The sequence below is a fragment of the Gorilla gorilla genome, chromosome 10 (genome assembly GCF_029281585.2).
Source record: "Gorilla gorilla gorilla isolate KB3781 chromosome 10, NHGRI_mGorGor1-v2.1_pri, whole genome shotgun sequence".
Classification (NCBI taxonomy): Eukaryota; Metazoa; Chordata; class Mammalia; order Primates; family Hominidae; genus Gorilla; species Gorilla gorilla.
This window is the reverse complement of record NC_073234.2, coordinates 34,947,426-34,964,181: the sequence shown is the minus strand read 5'-3', so window position 1 is coordinate 34,964,181 and position 16,756 is coordinate 34,947,426.

The window sequence follows — 16,756 nt, the reverse complement described above, 5'->3', positions numbered from 1 at the left end:
CAGCTACTACAGAGGCTAAAGTGGGAGGATCCCTTGAGCACAGGAGGTTGAGGCTGCAGTGAGCTGGGATTGTGCCACTGCACTCCAGCCTGGGCAAAAGAGTGAGACTGTCTCAAAAAAAAAAAAAAAAAAAAAATTCTCTCCTCCCAAGTCTCCTAAGTCTCTTCTCTGTGTCCTTCAATTTTCCTTCCAGCCCCAGTCCATAGCCTCCTGTTTGCCTCCTTAACAGTAACTCATGCAGAGTTTCCTCTGGTTCTCTGACTCCCAGGACAGCTCCCATCTCGGCCTGGAGGCCTCCACTTCACCTCCTGAACAAGCTGGTCAAAGCTACTCCTCTTCAAAGGCTTGGATTTCCCCACAAGAAATTTTACACCTGCTGCTCATATAAAAGAAAGTGTCTCCTTATTTTATACAAATAAGTAAAATATAGAGTAATACAATCAATAATGAAGGTACAGTATTTTTAGTATCAAGAAATATATACCAAGAAGGAATGTCTAACGCTAAGGAAATCAGGAAACACATTCAAGAAGGAAGAAATAATTTAGGAAATAGAGAAGCCTTTTCAGATAGATAGAAAGACCTGGAAATAGTAAAAATCACATAGTGTATTAGGACAACCTTATTTTTGGAGAATAAAATTAAAGAGGAGAAGATGTGAGAAATGAGCCTTAAAAAGTTAATGTAAACCAGATGGTTCTTATACACAAATCTAAGGACCTGGACTTGAGCCCACAGTCCAAGAGTTAAACACTTAAATACCTGTAAATACCAAATAGATCATGTAAATTAGCAAAATGAGATCATATGAATGAGAAAAAGAATCGAAAGTACAGAATCCTGTGAAAAACAGGGGAAATCATGTCCTTCCAAACAGAACAATGTAATTATTCTTATGCAAAAATGTAAGGCTAGCATTACCAGAGCTTCTGGGTTGTTTGTTTGTTTGTTTTTAATAAGAGCAGGCTATCTAGATTTCCTGTCAAATACCCCAGTTGGCAACTATTACATGTTTTTCCAGGCTCACAGTGTATGGAGGAAAAAGTGTGTCTGTGTATTACACACACACACACACAATTTTTTAAGTAAACTACGCACACATATATACATTTTTTAAGTAAACTAGCTTCAGCTTGTTTTAACCAACAGACGTCAAGTTTTCACCTCTCCCAAAACCAACAGGGAAAAAACATTACAACATTTTAAGACAGGGAAAGCTATGGCCAGTGTTAAAGATCACTCTGGCAGCAGGCTGTGGGATGGATTGAGTGTCGGGGTAGAAATTGAGTGTAGAGAGATGAGTTGGAAGGCTCTTGCAATCTACTGTTGGTAGTAGATGTGCTGACAGTCCAAACTGGGACTGTCCATTTTATTTTATAATCAATTATTATTTGTCAGTCCAAAGAGGTAAAACGACATTGAGCATTTCTTACCAGACTTCAACCACAAAGGATCACTATGAACTTCCTTATTTCTGTAAATCTTGGGTGTTACATAGACTTTCAGAGATAGCCTGAATTTATCTCTCCGTTACACTCCGTAACTTCCATCTTCTTCTCATAAATGCGTGTCAGTAGTAATAAAAAGAAAGATTATACAGCTAGCTTTAGAAAGTCAGCTTGTTGAACCTCTACCCACTGCTTCTCTATTATATCAGTTTTAGAAGTAAACAGAGACATTTTCTGCAAATGGTTCCCATGTGCCCACATCTCTGAATGTAAAATAAACAGTGCAGGTCATGAAAACAGAGTGTTTTAAACAGAGAATTCCAACTGGGAAATTTGTCTAAACATGAACTTTATTTTTACAGTCATTTAAAGATGTCTTTAATCTACCTATTAAATTAACTTTTAAAAAGTATAAAATGGGGAAAGAAAAATAGAGGAGAGAGAGCGCTTATTCATCTATCCATCTGTTTTTCCATAACACTAAATACTTCCATTTCTATGTGCTAAAGTATATAAATATGATATATATACAATTTTCAACACACAATTATTGCATCTAAGCAACAGATACAGAGAAAATTTTAGTTACTATCAGCATATTTGTAAGATTTTTCTGAACCAAATCTTTGCAAGACAGATCAAATGCCATCTTAGTTTTATGTTCCAACCAATTCAATCAGTGAGAAAAAATGTCCCTAGTTCCATAGACAGGATCTGTCAGGTGCTAGCCAGACTTAGCCCAGTCCTATTCCATGAGTTCACAGGATATCCCAGGGCATCAAGCCAAACCCACTTGTCCCCAGAATGCAAAGGAAATGGGATACTACATTAATATGTCATTTTGTGCCAGTCGGGCTTTGAAGATAGTCCAGGCTTCAGTGATATTATCAGCCATTTGCAGCCCTGACCAGCACAGGAAGAAGTCAAAACTCACATGCAGGAAGGGGAGCCAGGGCCTGCTTTCCCACCAAGCCCTGGGCTCTGGGCTTTGTTCTCACTATTTCCAAGCCTTTTTTTTTTTTCTATAAAGATATGTATGGATATGACCTTTCACCAGAGACCCTATGCTCATTGCTGTAAAATTCCCTTTCTCCATGGGGATAAAAATCAGCACTCATACCCACCATGTGTTTTGGGTAAGTTTGTTCCTATTTCTCTCTATGGAGCTTCAAAGAGGGTATAGCTCCTTCTGAGATTAGAGTAAAGGGAAAGCTAAATTCCTGGGAATTCTTCTGGAACTGTGACAAAGAGAGATATGTTCCAGATATCCTGAGTTGAAAAGTGAAATACATTTTCTCATAGAAACGATCATTAGCTTCCCAGGCAAGTTCATAAAATCCTATTTAATCCATGGCATTCTTAGAATATTTCAGAAATTCCTATGCAATTCATCTACTCTGTTCTCATTTTTTCCCAGCTTGTTTTTCCTAGCTGACTAGTACGGATATGATCCTCCTTTGCCATATTCTCCAACCTTCTCCCTTCAAATTTACAAAGTCCTGCATGTGTTTTGTGTAATCTACTAGATACTAAAAACCTACATATGTTCAATTGATGAGTCTTGCAGTTGCAGTTGCCTACCCCACCTCAGGTCATTAACAGAGTATGGATATGTTTCACAGCTCTTTCTTTTCCTTCTGTGCTAATGAACTTTAGCTTTCATGGAAAGCATGGAAAAGTTCAGGGCCTCTTATTAAAATGGTGAATCTGCCAGAGACAGGCTCATTTCTAAATGAAATTTTTATGTGATATATATTGCTTAATGGGAAAAGAATAGATGGTTTATTAGTTGGGGGCGAGAAAATTGCTCACTACATGGGGAAAAACAAATCACTCTTCTGAATCTTAAGATTACCCTTTCCTTGCATTTGAAGAGAAGAGGGGGAAAACAGGAAGAGAAGTACACTGAACTCTTGAAATGTACAGACTGGACAATTTTGATAGAGCTTGTCAGTGTTGGTGTGTGGGCAGGTGGCCCACTGCACAATCCACACATGGCACATGGTCCACCTTTGATGGGTGAATTCTCTATAAGCTTCAGCTTGGCTCCCATTTGCTGCCTCAAGACAGCCACCAGTGAAACTCACCAGGTTCCTGATACCCACCTCATTTCTCTCCACCCTCCAGCAGAGGGCTTATCACCCCATAACTCTAATCTCCTGTAAACTCTAATCCCTCCTCTCCTCTCCCCAAGGCCACAGATGAGGCAATCTCATTCTTCCTCAAGTTTCTTTCAGTTCTTTCAGTTTCTTTCAGTTCTTTCAGTTTCTTTCAGTTCTCTTGAAGAATCTTCTTCAAGATTCTTTCAGTTCCTTTCTTTTGGCTCTCAAAATCCTGTTTGGAAGAAAAAATAAGAAAAAAAAAAAAAAAGGTGGAGTGCGCAGTGGCTAATGCCTGTAATCCCAGCACTTAGGCCGAGGCAGGAGAATTGTGTGAGCCCAGGAGTTTGAGCCTCGCACCACTGCACCTCACTGGACAAGACCCACTGGCCTGGGACCCTAGCGCAGCCAGCCCCGCCTAAGCTCTTAGGTGGGGGGCAGCTCTCCACTTCCCTGGGCCACAGCTCCTAGAGGATGCAGGCAGGCCACCATTTTTGCTGCTCTGCCATCCTCTCTCCTGTTGCCCCCCAGGTTCCTGAGGGAAGCTGTGATTAGGAACTAAGACAGGCCTCCAGCACAGCAGCGCTTCGTGGAAAAGCTGCCAGACTGTTTTCCATGGGGCGACAGCCCTTGCTCCTCCTCACTGGGCAGGGCCTCCCAACCTGGGCCCCCGCACGACCAGCCTGAACTAGGGAAGGAACAAAGGGCCTGCTCGCTACTCTGGAACCTCGAGCGAGCGCATGGCAGCCACCATGCAGAGAGAAGCCCAGTCTCTCTTCCCTGAGAGCCCCCACCCCCACTCTTCACCAGGCAGGGCCCCCAGCTCTGGACCACAGAGCAGCCGCCCCACCCCCGGCTGAGCACACCCATTTTGCTGGGGGCTCTGAGTTTCCCTGGAGAGGGGGGGTCCCAAAGGCAACCGACAGCCCCTCTGTCGCAGCCACTGCATCGGTTCTGCCCTTGCTGCCCTTGGACTGGAGAAGGAACAGAGCCTGGAAATTTTACTGGCGCCTCCAGCACGCCACAGTCACCGCAGAGAGAGGGGCCCAGTCTCCTTTCCTGTGAGCCCTCGGCCCCCACTCTTCACCAAGCAGGGCCGGCTCAGGCCAGCAGCGCAGCCGTCTCACCCCCTGGCTGAACATTCCCATTAGCAGCAGCTCTGCGTATCTCCAAGATAGAGAGCTCCCAGAGACAACCAGAAGCCCGTCTCTCACTGCCACCGCAGCTGTCCTGCCCTTGCTGCCTTCAGATTGGGAAAGGAACAAAAACCCTGAGTGCTTTACCCACACTTCCAGCACACCACAGCCGTCCTAAGGAGAAGAGGCCAGTCTGTCTCTCCTGTGAACCATCGGCCCCCCTGTTCACCACCAGGCCGGGCCCCTTGGCTTAGGCCCACAACCCAGCCACCTCACCCTCGGCCAATCCCGCTGATTGGGAGCGGCTCGGCATTTCTCTGGGATGGATCCCCAAGAGACAAGTGAAAGGACCTCTTCCACAGCCACCGCCAAGATCCCTTCCCCTGCTTCCTCCAAGCTGTGGAGGGAACATAAAGCCTGAGCTCGGCTCAGGACTTCAGTGTGCAGCCCGGGAGTGGCAAGCCGAGATCTGCAGCCAGAATCGAGGAGTAGAGGAGCCCAAACATTGGGAGTGCTGAGAGGGAGTACAACTACAAACACAAGGAAATACAGAGGACCCACATGGCTCAGCAAGAGCCTACCTAATTGGCCATTACACTTAAGCGCCATCTGCTGGATCACAGCCCAAATTTCAACACCAAAAACGTTTTGCTAATACATCCTCCTGTGAAACCAAAGATAAGAATTCACCTGTTAATACAAATAAAGACCCTGCACAAAGCCTCGGCCCTCTGAAAACATCCAGAAAACTGACTGTACTCAAATTACAGCACAGATAAAGGAACTTCAGCCCAGATGAGAAAGAACCAGTGCAAGAACTCTGGCAACTCAAAAAGACAAGAGTGTCCTCTTTCCTCCAAATGATGGCACTGGTTCCCCAGCAAGGGTTCTTAAACAGATTGAAATGGATGAAATGACAGAGCCAGAATTCAGAATATAAATAGGATTGAATATCATCAAGACTCGGGAGAAAGTCAAAACCCAATTCAAGGAATCTAAGGATTGCAGTAAAACAATCCAGGAGCTGAAAAATGAAATGGCTATTATAAGAAAAAACCAAACTGATCTAATACAGCCAAAAACCGCATTACAGAAATTATATAATACAATCACAAGTATTAACAGCAGACCAGACCAACCTGAGGAAAGAATCTTAGAGCTTGAAGACTGATTCTCAAAAATAACTGTCAGAAAAAAGGTATAAAGAAGAATAAACAAAAACTACAAGAAATATGGGATTATGTAAAGAGAGAAAACCTATGACTCACTGGCATCCCTGAAAGAGAGGAAGAGAAAACAAACAACTTGGAAAACGTATTTGGGGATATCATCCAGGAAAATTTCCCCAGCCTCGATAGAGAGACCAACATTCAAATTCAGGAAATGCAGAGAAATGACCATCTCCAAGACACATAATCATCAGATTATCCAAGGTAAACATGAAAGAAAAAATATTAAAGGCACCTAGAGAGAAGAGGAAGGTCACCTGCAATGGGAAATACATCAGGTGAACCGTGGATTTTTCTGCAGAATCTCTACAAGCCAGAAGAGATTGGGGGCCTATATTCAGCATTCCTTAAAAAAAGAAATTACAAATAAGAATTTCATAAACCAACAAATTAAGCTTCATGAGCGAAGGAGAAATAAGATCATTTTCAGAGAAGCAAATGTCAAGGGAATTCATTACCATTGCCTTACAAGAGGTACCTAAGAAGGTGCTAAATCTGAAAACAAAAGACCTTTACCAGCCACTACAAAAACACACTTAAGTACAGAGACCACTGACAGTATAATGCAACCAAAGCAACCATACAATCAAGTCTGCATAGTAACCAGCTAACAATAAGATAGCAGCATCAAATCTACACGTCAATATTGACCTTAAATGTAAGTTGGCTAAATGTCCCAGTTAAAAGACACAGAGTGGCAAGTTGGATAAAGAGGCAAAACCCAACTCTATGCTGTCTTTAAGAGACCCATCTCACATGCAATGACACCATAAGCTTAAAGTAAAAGGATGGAGAGAAATCTACCAAGCAAACAGCAAACAGAAAAAAGCAGAGGTTGCTATTCTAATTTCAGACGAAATAGACTTTAAACCAATAATGATCAAAAAAGATGAAAACAGCATTACATAATGGTAAAGAGTTCAATTCAATAATAAGACCTAAGTATCCTAAACATATATGCACCCAGCCCAGGAGTACCCAGAATCATAAAACAAGTTCTTAGAGACCTATGAAGAGATTTAGATAAACACATAATAATAGTGAGAGACTTCAACACCCCACTGACAGTATTAAACAGGTTATTGAGGCAGAAGGCTAAAAAGAAATACAGGACCTCAACTTGACATTTGACCAAATGGGCCTAATAGGTATCTACAGAACTCACCACCCAAAACCAACAAAATATACATTCTTCTCATCTGCATGTGGCATATACTCTAAAATTGACCACAGAATTGGCCACAAAGTGATCATCAGCAAAATTAAAAAACCATACCAAACACACTCTCAGACCACAGGGCAATAAAAATAGAAATCAACACTAAGAAAATTGGTCGGCCGGGCACGGTGGCTCAAGCCTGTAATCCCAGCACTTTGGGAGGCCAAGGCGGGTGGATCACAAGATCAGGAGATCGAGACCATCCTGGCTAACATGGTGAAACACCGTCTCTACTAAAAAATACAAAAAAAAAAAATTAGCCGGGCATGGTGGCAGGCTCCTGTAGTCCCAACTACTCGGGAGGCTGAGATGGGAGAATGGCGTGAACCCGGGAGGCAGAGCTTGCAGTGAGCCAAGATCGCGCCACTGCACTCCAGCCTGGGCGACAGAGCGAGACTCGGTCTCGAAAAAAAAAAAAAAAGAAAAGAAAATTGGTCAAAACTATATAATTACATGTAAGTTAAACAACCTGTTCTTGATTGACTTTGGATAAACAATGAAATTAAGGTAAAAATAAAGAAACACTGTAAAACTAAAGAGAACAAAAACACAACATATCTGATTCTCAGGGACACAGCTAAAGCCATGTTAAGAGAAAAGTTTATAGTGCTAAACACACAGTGAAACATTAGAAAGATCTCATATTAAAAACATAACATCATACCTACAGGAACTAGAAAAACAAGAGCAAACAAATCCCAAAGCTAGCAGGAGAAAAGAAAGAACTAAATCGGAGCTGAACTGAAGGGAATTGAGATGCAAAAAAAACATACAAGATGATCAAATTCGGGAGTTTGCTCTTTGGAAGAAAAAATCAGATTGATAGAAGACTAGTTAGACTAATAAAGCAAATAAGAGGGTTCTTCAAACAAACACAATGAGAAATACAAAGAGAACACTACCACTGACCCCACAGAAATATAAAAACCTCTCAGAGACTACTATGAACACCTCAATATACACAAACTAAAAAACCTAGAAGAAATGGATGAGTTCCTGGAAACATACAACCTCCCAAGACGGAACCAGGAAGAAATTGAATTCCTCAACAGACCAATAATGGGTTCCAAAATTGAATCAATAATAAAAAGCCCCCCAATCAGAAAAAGCACTGGACCAGAAAGATTCATAGCTGAATTCTACCAGATGTATAAAGAAGAGTTGGTACCATTCCTACTGAAACTATTCCAAAAAATTGAGGAGGAGAGAATCCTCTCTAACTCATTCTATGAGGCCAGCATCATCATCCTGATACCAAAATCTGACAAAGACACAACGAAACAAGAAAACTTCAGGCCAATTTTTTTTTTTTTTTTTTTTTGAGACGGAGTTTCATTCTTGTTGCCCAAGCTGGAGTGCAATGACACAATCTCAGCTCACTGCAACCTCCCCTCCTGGGTTCATGATTCTCCCAAGTAGCTGGGATTACAGGCATGCACTACCACACCCGGCTAATTTTATATTTTTAATAGAGACGAGATTTCTCCATGTTGGTCAGGCTGGTCTCGAACTCCCGACCTCTGGTGATCCACCTGTCCCAGCCTCCCAAAGTGCAGGGATTATAGGCATGAGCCACCGCGCCCAGCCCCAATATTCTTGATGAATGTAGATGCAAAAGTCCTCAACAAAATACTAGCAAACCAAATGCAGCAGCCCATCAAAAAGCTAATCCACCACAGTCAAGTAGGCTTTATCCCCGGGATGCAAGGTTGCTTCAACATGCACAAATCAATAAATGTGATTTATCACATAAACAGAACTAAAGGCAAAAACACATTATCATCTTAATAGATGCAGAAAAAGCTTTCAACAAAACCCTCAACAAACTAGGCATTAAAGGAAAACACTTCAAAGTAATAAGAGTCATCTATGACAAATCCACAACCAACATTTTACTGAATGGGAAAAAGCTGGAAGCATTCCCATTGAAAACTGAAATGAGACAAGGATGCTCACTCTCATCACTCCTATTCAATGCAGTACTGGAAGTGGTACTCAGAACAATCATGTAAAAGAAAGAAAAGGCCCATGCCTATGTCCTGAATGGTATTGCCTAGGTTTTCTTCTAGGGTTTTTATGGTTTTAGATCTAACATGTAAGTCTTTAACCCATCTTGAATTAATTTTTGTATAAGGTGTAAGGAAGGGATCCAGTTTCAGCTTTCTACGTATGACTATTCAGTTTTCCCAGCACTATTTATTAAATAGGGAATCCTTTCCCCATTTCTTATTTTTGTCAGGTTTGTCAAAGATCAGATACTTGAAGATATGCGGCATTATTTCTGGTGGCTCTGTTCTGTTCCATTGGTCTATATCTCTGTTTTGGTACCAGTCCCATGCTGTTTTGGTTCCTGTAGTCTTGTAGTATAGTTTGAAGTCAGGTAGCGTGATGCCTCCAGCTTTGTTCTTTTGGCTTAGGATTGACTTGGTGATGTGGACTCTTTTTTGGTTCCATATGAACTTTAAAGTAGTTTTTTCCAATTCTGTGAAGAAAGTCATTGGTAGCTTGATGGGGATGGCATTGACTCTATAAATTACCTTGGGCGGTATGGCCATTTTCACGATATTGATTCTTCCTACCCATGAGCATGGAATGTTCTTCCATTTGTTTGTATCCTCTTTTATTTCCTTGAGCAGTGGTTTGTAGTTCTCCTTGAAGAGGTCCTTCACATCCCTTGTAAGTTGGATTCCTAGGTATTTTATTCTCTTTGAAGCAATTGCGAATGGGAGTTCACTCATGATTTGGCTCTCTGTTTGTCTGTTATTGGTGTATAAGAATGCTTGTGATTTTTGCACATTGATGTTGTATCCTGAGACTTTGCTGAAGTTGCTTATCAGCTTGAGGAGATTTTGAGCTGAGACAATGGGGTTTTCTAGATATACAATCATGTCATCTGCAAACAGGAACAATTTGACTTCCTCTTTTCCTAATTGAATACCCTTTATTTCCTTCTCCTGCCTGATTACCCTGGCCAGAACTTCCAACACTATGTTGAATAGGAGTGGTGAGAGAGGGCATCCCTGTCTTGTGCCAGTTTTCAAAGGGAATGCTTCCAGTTTTTGCCCATTCAGTATGATATTGGCTGTGGGTTCGTCATACATAGCTCTTATTATTTTGAGATACGTCCCATCAATACCTAATTTATTGAGAGTTTTTAGCATGAAGGGTTGTTGAATTTTGTCAAAGGCCTTTTCTGCATCTATTGAGATAATTATGTGGTTTTTGTCTTTGGTTCTGTTTATATGCTGGATTACATTTATTGATTTGTGTATGTTGAACCAGCCTTGCATCCCAGGGGTGAAGCCCACTTGATCATGGTGGATAAGCTTTTTGATGTGCTGCTGGATTCGGTTTGCCAGTATTTTATTGAGGATTTTTGCATCAATGTTCATCAAGGATATTGGTCTAAAATTCCTTTTTTGGTTGTGTCTCTGCCAGGCTTTGGTATCAGGATGATGCTGGCCTCATAAAATGAGTTAGGGAGGATTCCCTCTTTTTCTATTGATTGGAATAGTTTCAGAAGGAATGGTACCAGCTCCTCCTTGTATCTCTGGTAGAATTCGGCTGTGAATCCGTCTGGTCCTGGACTTTTTTTGGTTGGTAAGCTATTGATCATTGCCTCAATTTCAGAGCCTGTTATTGGTCAGAGATTCAACTTCTTCCTGGTTTAGTCTTGGGAGGATGTATGTGACAAGGAATTTATCAATTTCTTCTAGATTTTCTAGTTTATTTGCGTAGAGGTGTTTGTAGTATTCTCTGATGGTAGTTTGTATTTCTGTGGGATCGGTGGTGATATCCCCTTTATCATTTTTTATTGCATCCATTTGATTCTTCTCTCTTTTCTTCTTTATTCGTCTTGCTAGTGGTCTATCAATTTTGTTGATCTTTTCAAAAAACCAGCTCCTGGATTCATTAATTTTTTGAAGGGTTTTTTGTGTCTCTATTTCCTTCAGTTCTGCTCTGATTGTAGTTATTTCTTGCCTTCTGCTAGCTTTTGAATGTGTTTGCTCTTGCTTTTCTAGTTCTTTTAATTGTGATGTTAGGGTGTCAGTTTTGGATCTTTCCTGCTTTCTCTTGTGGGCGTTTAGTGCTATAAATTTCCATCTACACACTGCTTTGAATGTGTCCCAGAGATTCTGGTATGTTGTGTCTTTGTTCTCATTGGTTTCAAAGAACATCTTTATTTCTGCCTTCATTTCGTTATGTACCCAGTAATCACTCAGGAGCAGGTTGTTCAGTTTCCATGTAGTTGAGCGGTTTTGAGTGAATTTCTTAATCCTGAGTTCTAGTTTGATTGCACTGTGGTCTGAGAGACAGTTTGTTATAATTTCTGTTCTTTTACATTTGCTGAGGAGTGCTTTACTTCCAACTATGTGGTCAATTTTGGAGTAGGTGTGGTGTGGTGCTGAAAAGAATATATATTCTGTTGATTTGGGGTGGAGAGTTCTGTAGATGTCTATTAGGTCCGCTTGGTGCAGAGCTGAGTTCAGTTCCTGGGTATCCTTGTTAACTTTCTGTCTCGCTGATCTGTCTAATGTTGACAGTGGGGTGTTAAAGTCTCCCATTATCATTGTGTGGGAGTCTAAATCTCTTTGTAGGTCACTAAGGACTATAGGCATGGGCAAGGACTTCATGTCTAAAACACCAAAAGCAATGGCAACAGGAGCCAAAATTGACAAATGGGGTCTAATTAAACTAAAGAGCTTCTGCACAGCAAAAGAAACTACCATCAGAGTGAACAGGCAACCTACAGAATGGGAGAAAATTTTTGCAACCTGTTCGTCTGACAAAGGGCTAATATCCAGAATCTGCAATGAACTCAAACAAATTTACAAGAAAAAAAAAACAACTCCATCAAAAAGTGGGCGAAGGATATGAACAGACACTTCTCAAAAGAAGACATTTATGCAGCCAAAAGACACATGAAAAAAATGCTCATCATCACTGGCCATCAGAGAAATGCAAATCAAAACCACAAGGAGATACCATCTCACACCAGTTAGAATGGCGATCATTAAAAAGTCAGGAAACAACAGGTGCTGGAGAGGATGTGGAGAAATAGGAACACTTTTACACTGTTGGTGGGACTGTAAACTAGTTCAACCATTGTGGAAGTCAGTGTGGCGATTCCTCAGGGATCTAGAACTAGAAATACCATTTGACCCAGCCATCCCATTACTGGGTATATACCCAAAGGATTATAAATCACGCCGCTATAAAGACACATGCACACGTATGTTTATTGCAGCACTATTCACAACAGCAAAGACTTGGAATCAACCCAAATGTCCAACAGTGATAGACTGGATTAAGAAAATGTGGCACATATACACCATGGAATACTATGCAGCCATAAAAAAGGATGAGTTCATGTCCTTTGTAGGGACATGGATGAAATTGGAAACCATCATTCTCAGCAAACTATCGCAAGGACAAAAAACCAAACACCACATGTTCTCATTCATAGGTGGGAACTGAACAATGAGAACACATGGACACAGGAAGGGGAACATCACACACCAGGGACTGTTGTGGGGTGGGGGGAGGGGGGAGGGATAGCATTAAGAGATAAACCTAATGCTAAATGATGAGTTAATGGGTGCAGCACACCAACATGACACATGTACACATATGTAACAAACCTGCACATTGTGCACATGCACCCTAAAACTTAAAGTATAGTAATAATAAAATTTAAAAAAAAAAAAGAAAAAAAAAGGAGAAGATAATGGTTCAGAAGAAAAGCACAAGAATTTGGGGGGAAGGGAAGAGTGGCAATAAAAATGTATGCCTGTTGAAGTGTTTTTTTAAACCACTTCCAGAAATAACTGGCAAAATAAAGCCTCTAAATGTTTAAGCCAAATTAAAAACAAAAAAGAAAAAAAAGAAAGAAAGAAAGAGAAGGCATCCAAATAGGAAGACAGGAAGTCAAACTATCTCTGTTTGCAGTCAAAATGATTCTACATGTAAAAAACCCCATAGTCTCTGCCCAAAAGTTCTTTGGTCTCATGAACAACTTCTGCAAAGTTTGAGGATACAAAACCAATGTACAAAAATCAGTAGTACTTCTACACACCAACAATGACTAAGGTAAGAGCCAAATCAAGAAAACAGCCCCATTCACAATAGCCACAGAAAGAACAAAATACCTAAGAGTACAGCTAACCAGGGAGTTGAAAGATCTCTACAATGAGAATTACAAAACACTGCTAAAAGAAATCAGAGATTACACTAACAAATGGAAAAACATTCCATGCTCAAGGATAGGGAAAATCAATATCATTAAAATGGCCATACTGTCTATAGCAAAAATGTTATACCTATCAAACTACCAATGACATTCTTCACAGAACTAGAAAAGTACATATATTTTAAAATTCATATGGAACCAAAAAAAGAGCCTGAATATCCAAGGCAATCCTAAGCAAAAAGAACCAGGCTGAAGGCATTATGTTACCTGGCTTCAAACTACACTACAAAATATAGTAACCAAAACCATATGGTACTGGTACAAAAACAGACACGTAGCCCAGAGGGACAAAACAGAGAGCCCAGAAATAATGTTGCACACCTACAATCATCTGATCTTTGACAAAGTTGACAAAAAGAAGCAATGGGGAAAGGACTCCATATTCAATAAACAGTGCTTGGATAACAGGCTAACCATATGCAGAAGATTGAAATGGGCCCCTTTCTTACACCATACACAAAAATCAATTCTAGATAGAGTAAAGACTTAGACATAAAACACAAAACTATAAAAACCCTGGAAGATAACCTAGGAAATACTAGTCTGAGCATAGGCCCTGGCAAAGATTTCATGATGAAGATGCCAAAACCAATTGCAATGAAAACAAAAATTGACAAACGGGACCTAATTAAACTTAAGAGCTTCTTCACAGCAAAAGAAACAATCAACAGAGTAAACAGACAACCTACAGAATGACAGAAAATATTTGAAAACTATGCATTTGACAAAGGTCTAATGTCCAGCATCTGTAAGGAACTTAAACAAATTTACAAGAAAAAACAAACAACCATATTAAAAAATAAGCAAAGGATGTAAGCAGACACTTTTCAAAAGAGGACATAAATGTGGCCAACTAGCATATGAAAGAGTCCAATATCACTTAGAGAAATACAAATCAAAACCACAATGAGATACTGTCTCACACCAGTCAGAATGGCTATTACTAAAAAGTAAAAAATAACAGATGCTGGCAAGGTGGCAGAGAAAAAGGAATGCTTACACACTGTTGGTAGGAGTGTAAATTAGTTCGACTATTGTGGAAAGCAGTGTGGTGAGTCCTCAAAGAGCTAAAACCAGAAATACCATTTGACCCAGCAATCCCATTGCTGGGTATATACCCAAAGGAATATAAATCATTCTATCATAAAGACACATGCACGCGTATGTTCATCGCAGCACTATTCACAATAGCGAAGACATGGAATCAACCTAAATGCCCATCAATGGTAGGCTGGATAAAGAAAATGTGGTACCTATACACCATAGAATACTGCACAGCCATAAAAGTGAATGAGATCATGTCCTTTGCTGGAACATGGATGGAGCTGGAGGTCACTGTCCTTAGCAAATTAATGCAGAAACAGAAAAACAAATGCCGCATGTTCTCACTTATAAGTGGGAGCTAAATGATTAGAACACATGGACACAAAGAGTGTAACAAAAGAAACTGGAGCCTATTTAAGAGTGAAGGGTAGTAGGAGGGAGAAGAACAATAGCAACAAAAAATAACTATTGGGTACTAGGCTGAGAACCAGAGTGATAAAATAATCTGTACCCTGTAACATGAGTTTACCTATATAAAAAAACCTGCATATGTACCTGTGAACCTAAAATAAATGGTAAAAAAAAAACCTATAAGTGTTTTATGTAAGCTTCATGGTAATCACAAAGAAAAAACCTGTAATAGATACAGAAAAGATAAAGAAAAAAGAATAAATGCATAACACTACAAAAAAATTATCAAATCACAAAGGAAGACAGTAAAAGATTAAGAAAGGGACTACAAAAGTCAGAAAACAATGAACAAAATGACAATAGTAAGTCCTTACCTACGAATAAGTACTTTAAATGTAAAAGTACTTTTAATTGGCTGAATGGATTGAAGAAAAATATTCAACTATATGTTGCCTACAAGAGACTTACTTTAACTTCAAGGGGACACAAACATAGACTGAAAGTGAGCGATGAAAGAGATATTACATGCAAATGGTAACCCAAAAAGAGTAGGTGTGGCTATATTTATATCAGACAAAATAGACTTTAAGTCAAATACTGCTACAAGAGACACAGAAGAGTATTATGTAACAATAAAGGCATCATTTCATCAAGTGAATATAATAACTGTAAATACATATGCACCCAACACCACAACACTCAAATATATTAAACAAACATTATCAGAACTGAAGGGAGAAATAGGCAGCAATACAATAACAATGTAAACAGAGGAATTTCAATACCTCACTTTCAACATTGGATATATTATCCAAACAAAAAAAAAAATCAGTAAAGAAATAGCAGACCTGACCAACCCTATAAACCAACTGAATCTAATAGACATATACAGAACATTCCATTTAACACACATTCTTTGCAAGGGCACATTGAACATTCTCCAGGATAGGTTACATATTAGGCCACAAAACAAGTCTTAACAAATTTAAGAAGATTGAAATCACATCAAAGGTGCCAATAATAAACAATGAAAAAAGATAGTTTCCTCAATGAATGGTGTTGGGAAACGATATACATATATATATGCAAAAGAATAAAATCAAACTCTTATATTACACCGTACACTAAACTGACACAGAAGAGAGGTCTCAGAGGTTCTTCAATCAGGGCTACTATGGGACATTTGTGGGTATCAGTTAAAGGGACACTTCTGGGAGGATTATAGGCATGCTATGTTTTAATATGCAAGGCACAGACTGGACATCAGCCCCCATTCACTGACTAGGCAGGGTGTTATTTTATGGTGAACAATTTATGCAGTTGTAAGTAGAAATCCAGCTCTTATGCCACAAGGCATGGCCTGAGTCCAACCATGCTTAAAATTATGTACATTTATTAATTTAATTTCCCCATATCCATTTCAGTTTGCAAATTGTACCTTCCTCCTACACTCCATGTGTATCTGTAGTGCTTTTCAATCAAGGGGCCCATGCCTTGGACAAAAAGGAGGTTGTAGGACTCAAGTTGGACAAAGTACCTGATCCCTTAATTACAATAATTGGCCAAGGAATAGGCATCTGGTCCCAAAAGTGCCAATAAGTTTCTTTCCTGCAGTGAGATAATTTTCTGCTGATGAGATGCCTGAGCTGTGGTTTTTGTCTAAAGCAGCAGATCACAACTTGATATACAGGAAGCCTACAAAGTTTTTCAAAAGCTTAGGCTAAATGGGTCAAAGACAGTTCAAAATGAAAAAGAGATCTCAAAAAGAAATCAAGCTGAGAATGCTACTCAGATGCAAGCACAAGCCATTTCTTAATGAAAAAGTAAGTGTGACTCAGAAGTTTGACCCACAACTCTGAAGGAAGACCCAAGAGCCACAGAGAACCACTCTAAAGGAGCAAGAATGAGTGAGTATTCCCT